This window comes from Echinops telfairi, unplaced genomic scaffold, assembly GCF_000313985.2.
Source record: "Echinops telfairi isolate 266 unplaced genomic scaffold, ASM31398v2 ScPeMD7_16;HRSCAF=60, whole genome shotgun sequence".
NCBI classification, from domain to species: domain Eukaryota; kingdom Metazoa; phylum Chordata; class Mammalia; order Afrosoricida; family Tenrecidae; genus Echinops; species Echinops telfairi.
The window spans coordinates 2,902,121-2,920,805 of NW_022103913.1; the positions used below are offsets into that span (position 1 = coordinate 2,902,121).

The window sequence follows — 18,685 nt, forward strand, 5'->3', positions numbered from 1 at the left end:
TCACACAGGCTGGTGTGCTTCTTCCATGTGGGCTCTGTTGCTTCTGAGCTAGATGGCTGCTTGTTTATCTTCAAGTAGAAAACCTCATCTTTTTCCCTCAGAGCAGCTGGTGGGTTTGAACCACTGAGCTTTTAATATGTAAGCTCAATACTTAACCCACTATGCTGCCAAGTTTCCTTACATATATGCATACACACATATATTTTTTGTTTATGAAAATAACACATGCATTCTGTATTTGTTTACCAACTGCTCCCTCCCCGAGAGATATTTTTGTAAATGCACTAGGCTTTTCTTTTTCACAGCCAAAAAAAATTAATGGCTATTTATGCTTACTAAAATACTTCCTAGGAAGAGGCACCAGTTGGCAAAAACTTTGAGAGCATGTATAATTTGAATAAAAACTGTGTGTGCACTGTGAGCTTTTAAATCAAAAGAGGTATATCTCAGGGTTATATCCTTTCACCATACTTCTTCAATATGTATGCGAGCAAGTAATCTGAGAAAATGAGCTACATGAGAAAGAACACTGCAGCAAAATTAAAGGAAGCTCATTAACAAACTATGATAAGCAGATCACACAACTTTGCTTGCTGAAGTTAAGAGGACTTGAAGTACTTACTGATAACACCAAAGACCACAACCTTCAGTGTAGATTTTATTTCAATGTAAAGGAAACCACCATCCGTACAACTGGACCAATAAGTATAATAAACAGAAAATACTGAAGTTTTTTAGGAATTCCTTTTACTTAGATCTACAATCAACATACCTGGGAGCAGCAGCCAAATAATTAAGCATAGTATTACATTGGGCAAATATGTTTCAAAAGCAAAAATATATCACTTTGAAGACTAAGGCATGCCTGACCAACCGAATGATATTTTCATCACCTCATATGCATTCGAAAGCTGGAAAATAAATAAGGATACCAAAGAGTCTATGCCTTGGAATTACAGTTTTGACAAAGAATATTGGATAGATCATGTATTGCCAGAGAATGAGAAAATCAACTCTGTTAAAAGAAGCACCAGAATGCTCTTTAACAGCAAGGATGTTGTTCTTCTTAGGTGCCATCAAGGCAGTTCAAGACCCCTAGTGGCCCTATGCACAACAGAACAAAGCCCTAACTTGGCCCGTGCCCTCCTCGCGGTCATTTCTGTGCTTAGAGCCATGGCAGCCACTGTGTCCACTCATCTTGTTGAGGGCCCTCCTCTTTTCCACTGCCCTCTACCTTAAAAAGTATGATGTCCTCCTCCAGGCACTGGTCTCTCTTGACAACATGTCCAAAACATGTGAGACAAAGTCTTGGCATCCTTGCCTCTAAGGAACACTCTGGCCATACTTCTTTCCAGACCGATTGGTTTACCCAATTAGTAGCCCTTGGTAGTTTCAATATTCTTTGACATCATAAAAATGCAAGTGCATTGATTCTTCTTCAGTCTTCTTTATTCTGTGTCTAACTTTCACACCTGTATGAGGCAACTAAAAGTACCATGGCTTGGACCAGGTGCACCCTATTCCTCAAAGTAATATCTTGCTTTCCAATATTCTACTGAGGTCTTGTGCAGCGGATTCACCTAATCAAAAGACCTAGTAGTCAACACGTGTTTTGATCTCTTGACTGCTGCTTCCATGAACATTGATTGTGGAGGCAAGCAAGACAAAAATCCTTGACAACTTCCATTTTTATCCATTTATTGATCCAGTTGTGAGGATTTTGGTTTCCTTTACATTGAGTTGTGGTCCATAGTGAAAGCTACAAACCTTGATCTTCATCAGCAAGTGCTTCAGATATTTCAGTAAGCAATGCTGTGTCATCTAAATATTTCAAGTTGCTAGTAAGCCTTCTTCCAGTCCTGATGCCACATTCTTCTTTCTATAAGCCAGCCATGTTAGGTAGGGTTCTCTAGAGAAACAAAACCAGGACACTTATAATTATTTACATATATATTCAGAAAGAAGGAATAAAACAAATAATTCATCCACACATACCTCACATCCATGGAACAGTTAATATTCCAGAAGTCCTTCAACTCAGGTGAGCTGTTGGGCCCAAGGTCAAGGAAGCAGAGCAGTGGAGTCCACCCTCAGGCAAGGCAGGCATAGTCTTCCCACAGGCATCAAACAGCAGAGCAGGTCAGCAACAGTTGGAGCTTAGTGAAGCAGCCTGGCCACCCCAACCCATCCTGCTTTACTAAGAACTCAAGTAATGCAAGGCGATCAGATCAACCAGCCTCAATCTCAAGCAATGTATGCACCAGCAGCATGGTGAAGGAGGTCTTGAAGGAGCCTCAAGCTCTAGCAACATGATCCACAGGTAGGCTTGGCCCACAAATAGTGTAGCTCACAGGTTGAGGCAGAGAACTAGCTAAAGCAGCAGCATGCTGGTCCAATCACCAGAGAGCAAGAAAGAGGTGGGTGAGCATTGCTGAGCCATTTATCTCCTTGCCCTCCAATCAAACTGCAACCTGATTAATCCTACATGTTCCTATTGGCCAGGTTGGCACAATAAACCTAACTATCTCACCAGCTTCCCTGATGATTTGCTCAGCATACGGTTTTAACAAGATGAGTGAGAGGATACAACCCTGATTTACACCTTTCCAGATTTTTAACCATGCAGTATTCCTCTGTTCTATTCACACAACTCCCTCTTGATCCATGTGAAAGTTCCGCAACAGCACAATGTAGTACTCTGGAATTCCTATTCTTCTCAAGGCTATCCATGGTTTGTTATGCTCCACATAGTTAAATGCCTTGGCATAATCAATAGAACACAAGTAAACATCTTTATGGTATTTTCTGCTTTCAGCTAAGATCCATCTGACACCAGCAATGTTATCCCGTGTTCCATGTCCTCTTCTGAATTTGTCCTGAACCTCTGAGCTCCATATTAATATACTGCTGCAACCCTCATTGAATAATCTTCCGCAAAATTTTATTGGCATATTTCAATGCATTGTTCTACATTGAGCTCATTCTGTTGGGTCACCTTTCTTTGGAATGAGTAAAAATATGGATCTCTTCTAATCAGTTAGCCAAGTTGCTGTGTCCCAAATTTACTGGCACAGATGAGTGGGTGCTTCTAGTTCTTCATCAGCTTGTTAAAAAATTTCAATTGGTATTCAACGAATTCCAAGAGCCTAGTTTTTGGCTAATGCTTCCAGTGCAGCTGGAATTTTTCTTTCTATTTGATTGGCTATTTCTCACATGCCACCTCCTGCAATGGTTGAATGTCAACTACTTCTTTTTGGTACAGTGACCCTCTGTTTTCTTCGCTTCTTCTTTTGATTCTACCTTTATTGTTCCATATTTTGCCCATAGAATCTTTTAATATTGTAACTTGAGGCTCAAATTTTTTCTTGAGTTCTTTCAATTTAATATATGCTGAGTATATTCTTCCTTTTCGGATTTCTAACTCTTGATCTTTGCATATTACATTATAAAGCAAGATTAGTGAGAATTTATCTCACAAACTTTGGACATATTATTAGGATGGTTCAGAACCTGGTTAAGGAATCATGATTGGCAAAATAGAAAGACAGCCAAAAAACAAAGCAAAGCAAGACCTTGAATGAAGTGGATTGATATGGTGACTTCAGCAATGGGATCAACCTAGCCTTGGTTGTGAGGGTAGCGCAAGCCTGGGCATCATTTTCATTGTTGTTGCACACAAGAGTAGCAACTGACTCAAGACCATCTAAAAACAACAGATATAGATGTTTGTATATATGGAAATATACATTCCTATACACACATGCCCATGTGAGGTAGCTAGTTTATTGTGCCAACCTGGCTGATAAACACATGTGGGATTAATTGAAAGGTGGAGGGATAAATGGCTCAGTGAGCCTCGCCTTTCTAGTTCCTGGGTCTCTTGCTTTCTGATGGACAAACCAGAGTGTAGCTGCCTTAGCCAGTTCCCTGCTTTAGTTGGCAAGGCTCACTTCCTGCAAGACATCCCCAAGGAGAAGATGCATAGACCTACCCTGTTGCAGCCCTGGGTGCTAGAGCACCCGTGTAGAGACCCCTGCCAGTGCTGAGATGTTTACACATTTACTGACTCGGCTTTCCTCCTGCAGTCGGCATCATAGTGTGTGTTTTGTGAGATGGAGGAGGACTTTGTGAATTGGTGTCGGACTTATGGGTTAATGTTGGACTTGTAGGCTTGGGCAGCACTGGGTTGGGATGTTTTCTTGATGCGTACTTAACCTTTATATAAAATTCTCTCTTATACATGAGTTTCTGTAGATTTGTTTCTCTAAAGTACCCAGACTAATACACCATGAGAGGCGTTTCAACAATTCATGTACAATTTTGCCATTTTTAACAGATGTTGGTAGTTAATTACTGCTGCCGATGGAATTAAATCTTCCTTCTCAAAAACTCACTATCTTTGAGTTGGTTCAGACTCAAAATGACCCTAGAGGACAGAGTAGATCTGTTCCTATAGGTTTCCAAGACTTTAAATCTTTAAGGAAATATAAAGCTTCATCTTTTTCCCATGGAGCAGCTGGTGGTTTTGAACTGCTGACTTTGAGGTTAGCAGCCCAGTGTATGATCCACTATGCCACATCAGAACCAAGAACTGGTTGATGTTCCATGAATATTCGAATGAAACTTATAAGTATTCTTTAGTTGCAAGAATAAGTATTCCTCGGTGCAGTGGATATACCATCTGAGTGGGCTATTGGGGCCTTCATGTGGGGAATGTCCTTAAGCACAGTTATCACACTTCTGTTGAGAGGTCCCAGTAGATCTCTTGGCATCACTGGAAAGAAAGAATACACATCATGCAAAATAAGAACAGGAAATTCCAAAATGAAGTGTAGCTGGTATAGGCATGGCCCCTAGAATACAGTGGACTTCAGGAGGATGCCTTTGGAGGTCAGACAGATCAGCAGTGATCCAAGAAGTCAGAGATTAGACAGATCAGCAGTGATCCAAGAAGTCAGAGACCTCCTTGGCGCAAAGGGACCAAAACCAAACCATCCCTATTCCCATCAAATCAAGTCAGACTCACCATGACCCACACAGGGCTTCCGACACAGACAGTCCCAACTTTCTCTTGCAGAGCCGCTGATTGTTGGGGACCACTGACCACTGACCACCAGAGCTCCATCAGCACAAAGGGAAGCCCTACATAAATCCCATACCTGTTACCAGCATGGAAAATGGCCTATGATTAAAAACATACCTCCTTAAGGGAAGCAATGAGAAAATTGAGGTTCCACGCCAAAGCGGTGAGGAGGGCTCCCATCGAAACTTGCTCCGCTTGTCAATAGGAATTTGTTGTTCAGTGGGGGGTGGGGGGAGGATGTACTAAGGACAATCAGTGATTCCCTCCTTCCACCATCTTTGTCAAGGAGCTGCTCTGGGCCAGGCCAGTTCCAAACACCGACGAGGTGAATAAGACAGATAAGGAACTTATCTGCTGGGAGCTTGCAGTGCAGTAGCCAGAGGCAGATTATGAAAAAGCAAATAAAATGACCTGGAGAGTGGTGAGAAGTGTCATCCGAGCCACTCCAAAGAGGCCGTGGAAGTGGCAGAGAATGAAGTGGATCTCCAAAGAACAAGTCATCCATGTTTAAAGGGCACACTCTGGCCAAGGCCTTGAAACAGTGGGCAGGGGCACAGGTGGCAGCTCCAGCCCATTCGGCACACCTGGAAAGCAAGGGGACAGTGGCGAGCCGCCCTTCCTTCAGAGTCAGAGCGTGGACACACTCAGTGTGAAGGCAGAGTTGCTCCAAGCCTTAATGCTCTCTGCTTCCATTTTACCCTGCTGACCATGCAGCTGGTTTTCCAGAGGGCTTAAAATGTCAATTTCAATAGAAATCCTTTGTGACTGACTCATCACCGTTCCCCTTAGTGTTCCCCTCGGTGCATCTACCCTTTAGGACGTTGTGGTTTACAGCAGACAGCCAGTATCTGCTGGAGGGAGGGAGACAAATGATGGCAATGCCCTTGGAGCTGTGGGCTCTTTGCTAATTGGCAGAGGCTCTTTTCCAGAAAAACATACCATGCTAATTAAACAAACCCCTTTCTCCTGACAAATGAAAACGTGGGGAAACTCTTCTCCGGTCAGACAGAGAGCAGTCCCGGCCCCACTGTGGCCCCTTTTTCCAAGAGGATGGATTTCTCCGCAACAGCAATAAAAGACTTTTGCAGACGGCAGCGCTCCCATCTTTGAAGCACTGGACAAACATTAGCTGATGAATCTGCTCCCCACGCTGTGGGTAAGAAGAATCAGTAGTCACTGTTTGCCTGTCGGGACACTGGAGGAAACAACCTAGGTGACTTTGCCAAGGTCAAGTAGGAAGTTGGCTTGACACCAGAAGAACATCTAGGAAAGACTTAGCCCTGGGCAGCTAGGCTCACCTTAGGGCCTCTTGCTTCTCCTTCTCAAACGGATGTTGAGAGATCTTCTCCATCAATTCAGGCATAGGGAAGTAGGTCCCAGCATGTCTAGATGGGATCCCAAAGGAGTGAACTCCATTTTATGGGGTACTACTTCAAGAGACCAAATTTGTGGCAACTTCCATTATGGTTATACAGTAGGTATTTGAGTTTTATTTTTCACTTTTAGAGTTTGTTTGTTTTTTAAGAAAGAAGTCAAAATAAGGGACTTTTCCAGAGACCCAGCTCTTGTGACTGACGAAATCCTAAGATACCCTGAACCCAGCCCTATACTACCAACTGCTTTACTTAGCTTGGCCACAACCGGTGTCCTCTGTCACCTTCCCATTCTGTTCCTCTCCAGCCCCCTCGTCTCAGGCCAAGCGCCATGAGCCTTCCACGCCAACAGCAAAGCAAATGCACTGCCATCGAGTCGATTCCGACTCATAACAACCCTACAGGGCTAAGTAGATCTGCCAGCGTGGTTCTCACAACTGTCAGTCTTCCCGGGACGAGACAGCCTTCTATTTCTCCTGTGGAGCAACTGCTGGGTCCTAATGGTGGACTTTGTGACCCACAGCTGGACCCAGACCTATCAGGGCGCCTTCGTCTCTCCCAGGTCATCTGCAATTCACACCAACATCTCTAACTTTCTTTGCCACGATCCTTTGTCCATACAACTAGTCTCGTGGGTCGAAAATAGCTATTTTTGTCTAAACAGGGAAGCTTGTACTCAGGACGCTAACAGAACTGGGCATCTAGGCTAAGTAGAGATCAGGAATGACAGCAGTGATTGTCAGGGAAACATGATGTAAACTGTAGCAATCCAGAGTGCTTGTGTCCTGTCTACAGGGAGCCATCGTGGCGGATGGATTGTTTTGTTTTATTTGGGCCAGTTCATGTTTCTGAATGATTGCTTCTTGTGTTTTCTTGTTAATTGTGACATCTGTATATGTTTACCAGGTCCGCTTGACGACATTGTGCGTTCTGAACAAGCAAATTGTTTGTCCTCTTCATGCTTGTTGCCTCTTGAGAAAAAACACACCTAATAAACATTTCTCGGACGTTTACTTCACAGGGTTAATTGAATGTAACTTTGAGTTCTTTGAAGAAATCACACCAAAAATGCCAGCTTATCTTCCTTAGTTTAAGGATGACAATAATGACAGCATCTTTCAAGCAGTTTTCGGTGTTTATGTTTTGTTTTCTATTTAGTTTCTCATTATCCTTTCAAAATACCCCAGTTTTTACTTGTAAAAGAAAGTCAGATGCATTTGGGGGCATTCTGCGGTCCTTGTTGAGTTTTAAAATCAGTGGTGAGATGATCCTGGAGTGGACTTTGAAAGTAGACTTTCTTAAAAATAATAAAAATAAAAAGAAGAAAGCATGCCAACATCCACTGCTGGTTGTTGTAGCAATCTTCTGGTAATCTCATTGGATGGCAAAGCCTTATAAACAGATTTGGATGGAGAGAAATGGAAAAAGGGGGGGGATGGGTGAAGAAAAAGAAACACGGAGCATTTGAAATCTCTGAAAATAAGTAAGGAAAGGTATAGCCTCTGATTTCTTTGAAAATAGATGTCAGCTTACCATAGTGGTCACGAGGTCTGCATCTGGGGCGGGGGTGGAAGGGGAACTGCTGGAGAATAATATGATTCACTGAATCTTATCAGTCACCCCCACCCTCAAGGACCTCACATCCTCCCGCTGGTGTGGGGATCAAGAGGATTTTGATAGAGAGAACTCTTTTTAATCCTGGCAGCACTGAGACATCTGGGCTGTGAAAGGCCACATGAGGCGGGAGCACTCCTCAGCTGCTGTGGGCTCCTGTGCTTGCTGTCACTGTATGTTTCCCATGAGCAGTGGGCTCCGGGGGCAGCACCAGTCTCTGAGGAGTGCTGCCCGAGCAATGGGCACCCTGTTGTCATGCTGCAGCAAGCCTGCTGCCTGGCTGGACAGAAGGAGCTGGCAAGTCCCACTTCATTTCTTTTCTCCTTTAAAGACAGATCATTAGGGTCTTGAGTTACTGTGAGGTTTGCACGCTGTTGGTTATTGAGGGGAGGTCATTGACTTTTCTTCTGACAGAGGCCGGTGAGAGATTTTTCTGTGTCAGTAATAATGTGATGATTGTATATGGAGAGTGGTGACTATGCTTCGGGCCCTGTTCCTAGCACTTAACAAGTATTCACTTATTTTAATCATCACAAGCCTCCTGGGATCAGAACTACGCCTGCCTCCTGCCTCCTCCATGTAGCATCCGTGTGATGGTTGGTGGGTCAGCTCTGTGGCTTCTGGGCACTTCACTCTACTCATCTGTGAAGTGGAAATAATGATGCATGCATCCGCAGAGGGTGATTGGGAAACTGCAATATGGTGGTCCCAGTAGAGGATTGTTAAGTGTTCAGTTCGAATTTCCCCATATTATTGTCAGTACCATCCTTCCACACCTCCGCTAATGAGTTCATTCTCTCCTGCTAGTCTGCTGATTTCTCACAGGGCTGGCTTTCCCCACAATCTGAATTTTGTCCGGGTTAGATGGTCGAGGTTGTAGCAAATACATCCTTCACATTTGCTTACCTGCTGTGGGGCCATCAAAGTTGTACAGCATCCTGCAAGGCACAGGGAAACCTGAGGGTTGGAACTCACCGGGTCTCCTGGGTTTTCCGCCATTGAAGAACAGTCTTTCCAATACTGCTCATCTCAGTGGAAAATGTTTTAGTTTTCCTTCTCTGACAGCTTTCTGCCTTAAATAGGGTCCGGCTATTGCCCATTGTGCTGCCTTGAATTGGCTAAGACCCCTTAGCCAAGTCACTAAGACCCCTGCTGTTGTTAGGTGCCATCGAGTCAATTCTTAGGCACAGCGACCCACTGCACCGCAGAACAGAACACTGCCTGGTCCTGCGCCCCTCATACTTGTTCCTATGCCTGAGCCCGTTGTTGTAGCCACTGTGTTAACCCACTTCCTTCAAGGTCTTCCTCTGTTTCACTGCCCCTCTACTAAACACAATGTCCTCCTCCAGGAACTGGTCTCTCCTGACATCATGTCCCAAGTATATGAGACAAAGCTTCACCACCCTTCTTCTAAGGAGCATTCTGGCTGTACTTCTTCCAAGACAGATTTGCTTGTTCTTTTGGCAGGCCATGGTATTTCACGATTCTCTGCCAGCACCATGATTCAAACTCATCGATTGCTCTTCAGTCTTCCTTATTTAATGTCCAGCTTTCACATGTAGATGAGACCATTGGAAATACCATGACTTGGGCCAGGCGCATCTTAGTCCCCACTATGTTCTATGTAGTGCTATCATATAGGCACATCTCCAAGGTAAAATTCACTGAATGGAATATTGTCTGCTGGCACATGGTCATCCACCAGCTCGTCTGAGGAGTGCTGTACTATAATGTACCTTGCTGTTGGGGTTCATAGTAACTGGCAGTCCTGTGTCCTCCCAAAGCTTCCCATTCAACCCCTCAGAACCCTGACCACAAGCTACTAAAGTTGCCTGTTAACTTTGTCTCCCTCTCAAAGACAGGAGCAGGTGGGAGGGCAGTGCCCTGTCACAGTTATTGTGGTAGCTCCATTGACTTGCCACACAGAAAGTACACATTGTACATGTCGTTGGGTGGATGGACTCAGAATGAAATAAAACTAGCAGTCCCTTCGCCTCTGTGGTCTTGCAATAGGTGGTTGTGATGACTAAAGATATGGGGGATATTTTCACTAGTGAATTTCAAACACACTGCGCTCCTTTCTCATCCCTTAGCTTCAAGCCCCCAAACCCCAGCCACCAATGTCCCTCCATCCTGGCTGCCTCAGCCAAATGTTGGTCCAACTTATCTGCTCAGAAACTCAGCTATGTACCACAGAACCCTCTAGGGGCAGCTTTGGAAAAAGGAAATTCAGTGTCACTGCCTTTCCTCTCAAGGAGCTCTGGTGGCATCATGGTGACGTGCTGGGCTGTTAACCTTGAAGTCAGCAGTTTGAAACCACCAGCTGCTCTGAGGAAGAAAGATGAAGCTTTCTACTCTGTGAGGAGATGCAGTTTCAGAAACGCAAAGGGGTCCTACAGAGTCACTATGAGACAGCATCAAATTGATGGCAGTGAGAAAGAAAAAAGGCCCTCCTTCCCCGACTTCTTCACACCAGCCGAGGACCCTCGCTGGCCACCGCTGGGAGACATTTTCTCTCCAATCTGATCATAGACTTGATTTTCTCCAGAATCGTCTGCAGCACAGGGCCATGGGATTGTGCTCACGCCACTGTTACCCAATTAATACTCATTTTAGCAGTATTCCAGGAAATCATTAGTACATTGGTTCATTATTTTAACTCTGCCCAAGTGGGAATTCTTCTAATTAAAGAAGATCATGTGAAAACCTAAAATTTGCACAGACCATAGTGTCAGTACATCTCCTTAGCCAAAGGACAAACAGCGCCCAGTGCCCTGGTTATCTTAGGGCTCTGGCACCACTGGCCTGACACATGTTATTAAACAAGACTAAGCTGGGTCAGGGGGAGAGAAAACTAGGCAGGAAAGTGATGGAACAGCATGCTTCTGTCCCGGTTGAAAGTAATAGGGCTATTCGGCTAGGACAAGCCCTGCCTTGCCCGGTGTGCTCATCGCAGCAGCAGAAGGAGAAGAGGCCCATGGAGTTCTGTGTGTCCTGCCACATTGTATGTAGTACAGAAACTCTTGGAATACATAGTGTGATTTGCAGAGCTGAGCAGAACAGAATTTGCCTAGATGGAACATTTGCTGTTAGAGGCTCTCACCACCCATCAGCCCTGTCAGGATGAGCCAACTGAATCTTCACAAAGATCTAATTTTAGAGAAATCAGAGCTTGGTAATGTGTGCCCAGGATAATGGGAATAAATGTGACTTCCATTAGTTAGATGACCAGAAGATGTACTATAACTTGTCTTTGCTGGGCCCCACAGCTGACTCATTTTAAATTTAATTTATCCTCAAAAATTGATTTTCTTTATTTGATTTACCTCCCCCATCAGGCTTTCTACTACAACTGCCCAATCGCATGGCCATTAATAACCACAGGACTCTCTGAAACTTCCTTGAGACTCACACCTTGGGGTTATTTGTTTCTGCAAATTATACTCTGAACTCTCTAATGAGAATATTTTGAAAACCCAACAGTGTCTTATGTTTAACTTTCCCAGCGCTGAAGGGCAAATGGAAGCAGCACTGGCCACGGGCCTCTCAGCACTCACTGGAGTGTGCAGTCATGGCCAAGTCTGAGAGCTGCTCGGGGTTACTCCCCAAGAGCATAGCTCGGCCCGGAAAGTAAAGCAGGGTTCTCCCAGCTGCTTCTGTCTCTGGCAGCATCTTACCTCCAGTATCAATCACATGACTGCAACATTTGCTCAGGACCAGTTAAAGACTGAACAAGCAACCAGCAGGAAGGAATTGGGGTATGTTTTCTCTCTGTGATGTAAGAAGCTGTAGCCTCAAGAAGGACTGGCCAGTGAGGAAACACAGAGTCAAGAACGTCTTCTGAGCTTTGGGCTGGAGAAACCTCTTTCCCTCTCTCCACAGGCTTTTGCCCGGTTTAGAAGGACTCGGTGATGTGGAGTTGTGTTTTAAAGGCTGAGTATATTTGTAGTGATCCTTGCTAGTAATTTTTAAGTGGAAACAGCTGTTCTGTGTCACCCACACAGTCCTCGTTTAAGTCCTGAAAAAAACATAATTCAAACCATCCTCTCCCCACCCCAAACCTACTCCGAATGCTCATTTGTGTGGCTCTGTCCCTCTCAGGCCCTTTACTGCTTGCCCTAGGTGGGCAAGCCAGTGAGAGAGAGATGAGTCAGCATGGCGTAGGTGGAGCCCTGCCAGCAGGGAGAAGTCCAGGACCCAGACATTTGATGGAATAACAAGGACTATGAGCAGCCCAGGGTGCAACCTACATAAGGGGGCAGTGTTTCTCCCTCCATTCTTCCCACGTGTGCTTATTCAACAATTACTATGTGCCAGTAAACATGCTCCCAGCTAGAGATGAAGGCCAAAGATGCGGATACAGCTCTCAGGGCACTCGCAGTCCAATGAAGTAGACTGATGCTTAAAAAGAAAAATCACGATACCAAGAACTCAGTACTGTGATGGAGGAAGGTTCAAGGTGCAATGGTAGCTCAGAGAAGGGTTGCTGGACTTTTCCTTACCTCCCTTGTACACCCACCTCTTGAGTCCCACGAAGAAGCAGGCATGGGAGACAGGGTGAGCCCAGTGAGTGCACTGGAAATGGGTTCTCCCCCGCAAGGCTTTTCTCCATTGCCTCACTGTGCTGCAGCATGCCCCATGAATGGTGGGACCACTTCAAATGCCAGTGTCCCAGCTTGGGCCAGTCCCCAGAGCAGACAAGAGGAGTGATGCCGGTTTGGTTTGGCCCAGAATGGAGCACAAAGAGAAACTCAGTGCTTTCCAAAAGCCAAGAGCTCAGAAGATGGCTCTCTATGGCTCGGTGTAAGTGACTTTCAATCACCCCTTACTCCCAGGAAATGCATTTCTCTGTAAGTAGATTAGAAATAACATGTGCACTGTTTTGGCAGGATTTAGAGAGTAAACAGAATGACTAGAGTGCTGGAAAGAAATCTTATGATGACCAAGAAGGCCCTGGCAATGTTTCCTGCCATGTGTCTGCCAGGACCAAGCTGGCTGTAGCTTAGACTGTTCTAAGCCAATTTCCCCAAACTACCTGGGCCCTGGATGTGTTCTGTGGATTGGCTATTTAGCTGTATTCCTATGGCTGTGGTAATTGCTGGGTGTCATCAGGGAGATTTCTGACTCACCACAATCCCACAGGACAGGGGAGGATGGCTCCTTGGGCTTTCCAAGGCTGGAATGTTGATGGACACAGATTGCCAGGTCTTTCTCTCATGGAATCACTAAGAGGGTTCCAAGTGCCAACCATTTGGTCCGCTGCACCACCAGGATTCCTTGTCCTTACAACTACAAGAGGACAAGGAAGAAGGGAGAGAGTGACAGGGAACAGCCTCCAGAATAGAACCCTTCCCATCACTGATCCCGCACCCGCCTTGGGTTGCCATTTGGCCAATAGAGTTTCAGAAGCAGCAAGACACCGAACTGCAACTCTTCCAATGACAATTTGTCCTCAAGCACAGATAGAGCACCAGCCACACCTGCCTTGAAGAACTGCCCCAGCCGTTCCTGTCTCTGTGGAGGTTCTCAGCAGGATACTTGATCCATCACTCGAGTTCATTTTTAAATCTAACCTCTCCACGCTTGGTTTGGTCTCTTGTCTAACAGTTGGTCTTTATCAAAGTCTCAACAAAAGTTAGCGCTCTTGTTCCAAAAAGTGGTCTCTTCCCCCTCCCCATCTCCCAAAGGAGGGTATTTGAAACGAGAGGTGGAATGTCTAGAGAAGAGCCTGCCCTTGAGGAAGGACAGAGTCAGCATCATAAGGCAGGAGTTGCTGTGGTACACAGCCTGCCGTCTTATTCTGAATCGTGGTCAGGAGCGAGGGGAGCAGAAACTTAAGAGATGACTTGGCTTCAAATGCATGATATTATTTCGAAGTCGTGGCCACTCCACTGAAGCAGTGATGCAAACAATGGCGTGAGAAACTCAGCTCAGAGACGCTGACCTTCTAAGAAGCCGAGGTTGCCAGACGAAGGTCCAGAGGATTGCTTCTCTGAAGGCTTCATGGAGAAAGGTAGTTTTTCATCTGCCAGACAGAAGGCCAACATGATGTATCGGGTGCCTTCACTAGTCCTGTCTCATCTTCTTGCCTGAGGAGCCAGTGTCTAATTTGGAAAAGGCCTGCTTGCTACCTGAGGATGCATCAAGAAATTCACCTGCTTCTCTTTTTCAGGGGACAGATTTCAAAGATAGACAGAATGGAAGTTTGAAACAGCCTCATTCGACACAAAGACTCATGCTTCAAAGCCTGCCAGATCAGCCCATTTATAGAGGTATTTTGATGACCTCGCAATTCGAGGTCAACTGTAGGGAAACTACTTTTGTTCCTCCTTAAACTTGATTCCTGCTGCTTTTGACTTGATGCTGCATTGAGTCTTGCTACACATACCAGCTCTTGTCAGTAAATGACAGAAATGGGTTACGCCATATCTACTGCCATTGTGAGAGGGCAGCTGAGTGTTTTCCTGATGTATTTTGGTTCCCTTAAAAAAATTGGCAGTATTCGTCTCTAGTTCCTCCATGGAGATCAGAATGTCATGTCTTCTTGTCACCTTCCAGCAGACAAGTAAAATGTATCTCATCCTGTAAAAGGACTAACTCACTGAATTTTCCCCCAGCCCAGTGTGTAAATATGACACATATTTAAAATATTTTCTAAGTCTGAAATTAGAAAGACCTCAGATAAACTGAAATCTGGAATCACAATCCTCGCACTCCAGGCTCACAGTATTTAGGCTTCGTCTTCAGTAGACAGGGGCCAACATCAGCTAGAGCAAGAGCTAGAGGAAAAGACTGTTCAGAACATAGCTACCTTCCAAACCACTGTCTGCCTAGTCGAAGCACATCCTTTAAAAAAAACCACAGGAAGAGAGACTTTTTGGCCAATACTTTATTTTATATGACAAATTTGACTTACAGTGTGTTTTAAAATAGCATCACTTGGTCATAATCCTCCCCATTACTCAGCTTTGTTCTGCAAGCTAAAGCATAGCTGCTGGTAGGTGAAGCGCCCGCCCTGTTGAGATATAAAATTTCATTGAGAAGAATTCCTCAAAGCCTGGCAGGAATGAATTATTATGTGGCTGAAAGATAACTTTGAACCGGAATAAGGAGTCCTTGATTCAAGCCCCGCTTCTGCCACACACTTTATTGCAGGCCCTGAAGCCCCTCATTCTTTCCCATACTTTGAATGTTCTTATCAGTAAAAATGGGAGCACACACCTCACAAAGCAGATGTTTGGAAAACGGGAGATATTGTATGTGAAAAGTTTTTAAACTATTGTGAGCTCTATTATGTACAACTTAGCATGATAGCCAAGTGGTTTTGGTTGTTGTTGTTTTCTAAACCTCCCGCTTTTCCTACCCCGGACATGATAGCTACGTGTTTTGATTCCATTTTAATATTCAAGTAACCAGGAGATAGGTTCATAATCCACAAGTAAGGAAGGCGCATTGATTTATTAATGAAGACTATTTCTGATCTCACACCAAAATAATATGCCATTTCTCTTTCTATTGGGAGCAAATACAGACACCATATACTTCCATAGTTCATTCAAATCTAGAAGTATTGTACACTTCCTACCACAATCAGTCTCTAAACATTCTTTTTTTTCTTGAACTCCTTAACTTCAGCTTAGTTTTACCACCCCCCATGGAACCTCCCAGAAACCCTTATTCTAGTTGCTGTACCTAGAGGTTCACCAATCCTGGGCTTCATAGACTGGAAAACAGAACATATAACAAAAATTCAAGAGGGTCACCCCCAATGACGTAGCATATTTGAATATGAACAAACAAAAATCAAAAAAAATTTCAGAAAATGTTGAAAACCAGATCAGGCCTAACATGCATCAGAGAGGGGATCAGCTAACAATATTTTGATTGTTCAAGTAAAGTTTATCCTTTTGACCTTCTATAATCATCTCGCCAATGTACTCGGTTTGGGAACCAGTTTCTTCCCATCCCTCTCCTATGAATAGAGGGAACTTACTGGTGGTTTATTTCCTATGTAGAACCCACAAATGTATCTTGGGCTCCCACTGCCATCCATAGCCTTCTGCAAACTAGATTCTCACAGTTTAGGCCCTGATACTATTTCCCCCTTCAGCTTTGGATTATATGATTTGCAGCCCTTGGGCCACTGATATTGGTGTGCTTCTTCCATGTGGACTTAGTTGACACCTCATATAGATAGCTGCTTGTTTGTAAACAAGCCTTTAAGACCCAAGACACTATTTTATCTGATAGCCAGGCATCATCTAATTTCTTCACCACACTTTGCTATAGCACCCATATCTTCTGTCCTACCTTCCTGAGGGTGAGTATTAAGCAGGGCCATGATGTAAGAACTAATTGTTCTTAAATTGGAACTAGAATTTAGGGTGAGCCCAGAACCCATTCCTGGATCTATGTTTTTTGTAATATGCCTTTGGCTCCCTTTAGAAAACCCCTTGTTAATTTGCGGTAGAATCTTATTACTCATCTCCCTGGAGCATAAAGATCTTCTGTTAATATTGTCTTTGATTAACCCCTGATACTAGTTTTTTAAAGCTCTGTTGAGAGAGGAATATTGGGCCAATGTAGGCTAACTCCATATCACAAAACCGGAATCATTCCTACAGAAGCACTCCTTTTGTGGCTGGACACTATTTACACAGACAATAGGAGTTGGTTGTCAAGGAAAGTTTACAATAATATTCACTGAGATGTCAGTCACAGGTTTGCCGAAAAATAATGTATATCTTAATACAGCATCTAGGGCATTGATGTAGCAAGACTATCATTGCCCACCTACCAGCAGCTCAACAGTCTTGGTACAGCTGTCTTCAGCCTCCTCAGACACCATGAACTTTCCGTCTCAAGTCCTCAGGTGCCAAGTGTTTCTGAGGTAGAATCCCGTTTACCCAGTGGAATTTCTGCATAGGATTTCACTGCTGCAACCTCTGGGGCATGCTGTGCCCCCTGAAGATCCAGGATTCAATGCTCTGGTGTTCCATGGCACTCAGCCAGGGTCCCCAGGATGTGCCCAGGAGCCCAGGCCAATGTGGCCCATTTGGTGATGCATAGCAGGGACACCCTCCCCCCCAAGGCCCCCAGAAGCATTTCCAGCCATTCTTCCACTTGGAGGTCTGTCCTCCCACTTTTCCTCCCAACAGTCAGGCTACCCCGGAAATGATAGCTGAGTTTTTTTATTCCATTTTAATATTCTGAGTAACCAGGAGAGAGGTTCATAATCCACAAGGAAGGAAAGCACATTGATTTATTAATGAAAACAATTTCTCATCCCACACCAAAATAATAGGCCACTTCTCTTTACAAACCATGGAGCATTTTCTGTTTTCCATCTGTAGACCTAAATTATCAAAATTCTGAGTCTCAGGGCTTGTTGATCTTGGTGTATGGCTTTCCGGGACATTTCACTGTCTTTTCTGCTCACCAAGACATTCTTCGCTGTGCTCCTAAAGTGTAAACCCTCCTAATGTGACAGAACTCGGGCAGTGTAGTCGTGGCCACTGTAGATGAATGACTCTGTTGATCGAGGCCCAACTAGTATAAACTGATCTTGCTCTTAAAGAAATGACCATCATCTCACACTGACTGTGTGTGGCAAGAAGCTTATTTTCATCTTGATTGACCTGGACATGGAAGGTTCCTTGGAAATCAAGTTGTTTACAGAAAAAGTTCTCCCCTTTTACAAATCTTAGGCAAGCCACTTAACCTTCTGGGCACCCATTTCCTGATCTAAAATGAGAGGCCTGAGCACATTCTACATGTTTCCAGATAAACAATCTAGTTTAACTCGAGGACATTCTTGGCCCTGGTTGGACTTTGGTCCAGAATGTTTTTTAATGTAATTTTCCTTCTGTTTCTCTCAGAATACAAAGTAAGACCACCATGTGCTTATCATGTCTACAAAGCTGCTTGACGGGTCCTGTGACATCAGTTCTTCTAGATATCCTAGTTCTCCGGATTGTCATCCCTGCACACACTGGATAATGCGAGCCAGTTTCCTTAGACCCTCTGCTATGTGCCCTAGCTACCTATGTACCCATTGTGATTAGCATCCATGAGCCTCACCACTAGGGAGCAACCTGCATGCTGGGAGAGTGGGCAGGAAAGCAGAAGCATCTGGGTCTGACATTGATGCAAGCTTGGAGCCTAAATTAAGGTTTCAAACGTTTTTAAAAGTGTAACATGTTCTGGCTTTGTTTTGTACAGGCCACATCATCCCCATCTCACTACAAGCATGCCAGGCTCCTGTTGACTTGAAACCAGTTGAAAATCCACAGAAGCCTGAGATTTACTTGGCCTTCTTCTAATAAGGAGATTGTTCCACGGTGCTTTGGAAAAGTAAAAAGGTGCCCCCTGGACACTGTTTAAGAACTTCACTCACAGGCAGACTCAAACTGGTTGGCAAATGAAAGCTCTTTAGAAGTTGAGCCTTATGGGCCTTCCTTTCTAAACTGCTTAAAAATGGAGAAAATGGCGTGTAGTCCTACAGCTTGGTGAATATTGAAGGACAGCATGAACACCCCCTTTCCACTTGACTCTAATGTATCTCTCCATTCAGACATGCTGCTACTGAAGAAAGTTTTTTTTCAATCATTTTATG

General features: G+C 44.4%; 1 protein-coding gene across 1 annotated transcript in view; it reads left to right on the top strand.

Annotated features, from left to right (window-relative positions):
* Window positions 1-18,685, top strand: part of SLC9A9 (solute carrier family 9 member A9) — an 859,212-nt gene that overhangs the window by 773,412 nt on the left and 67,115 nt on the right. The window lies entirely within an intron of this gene.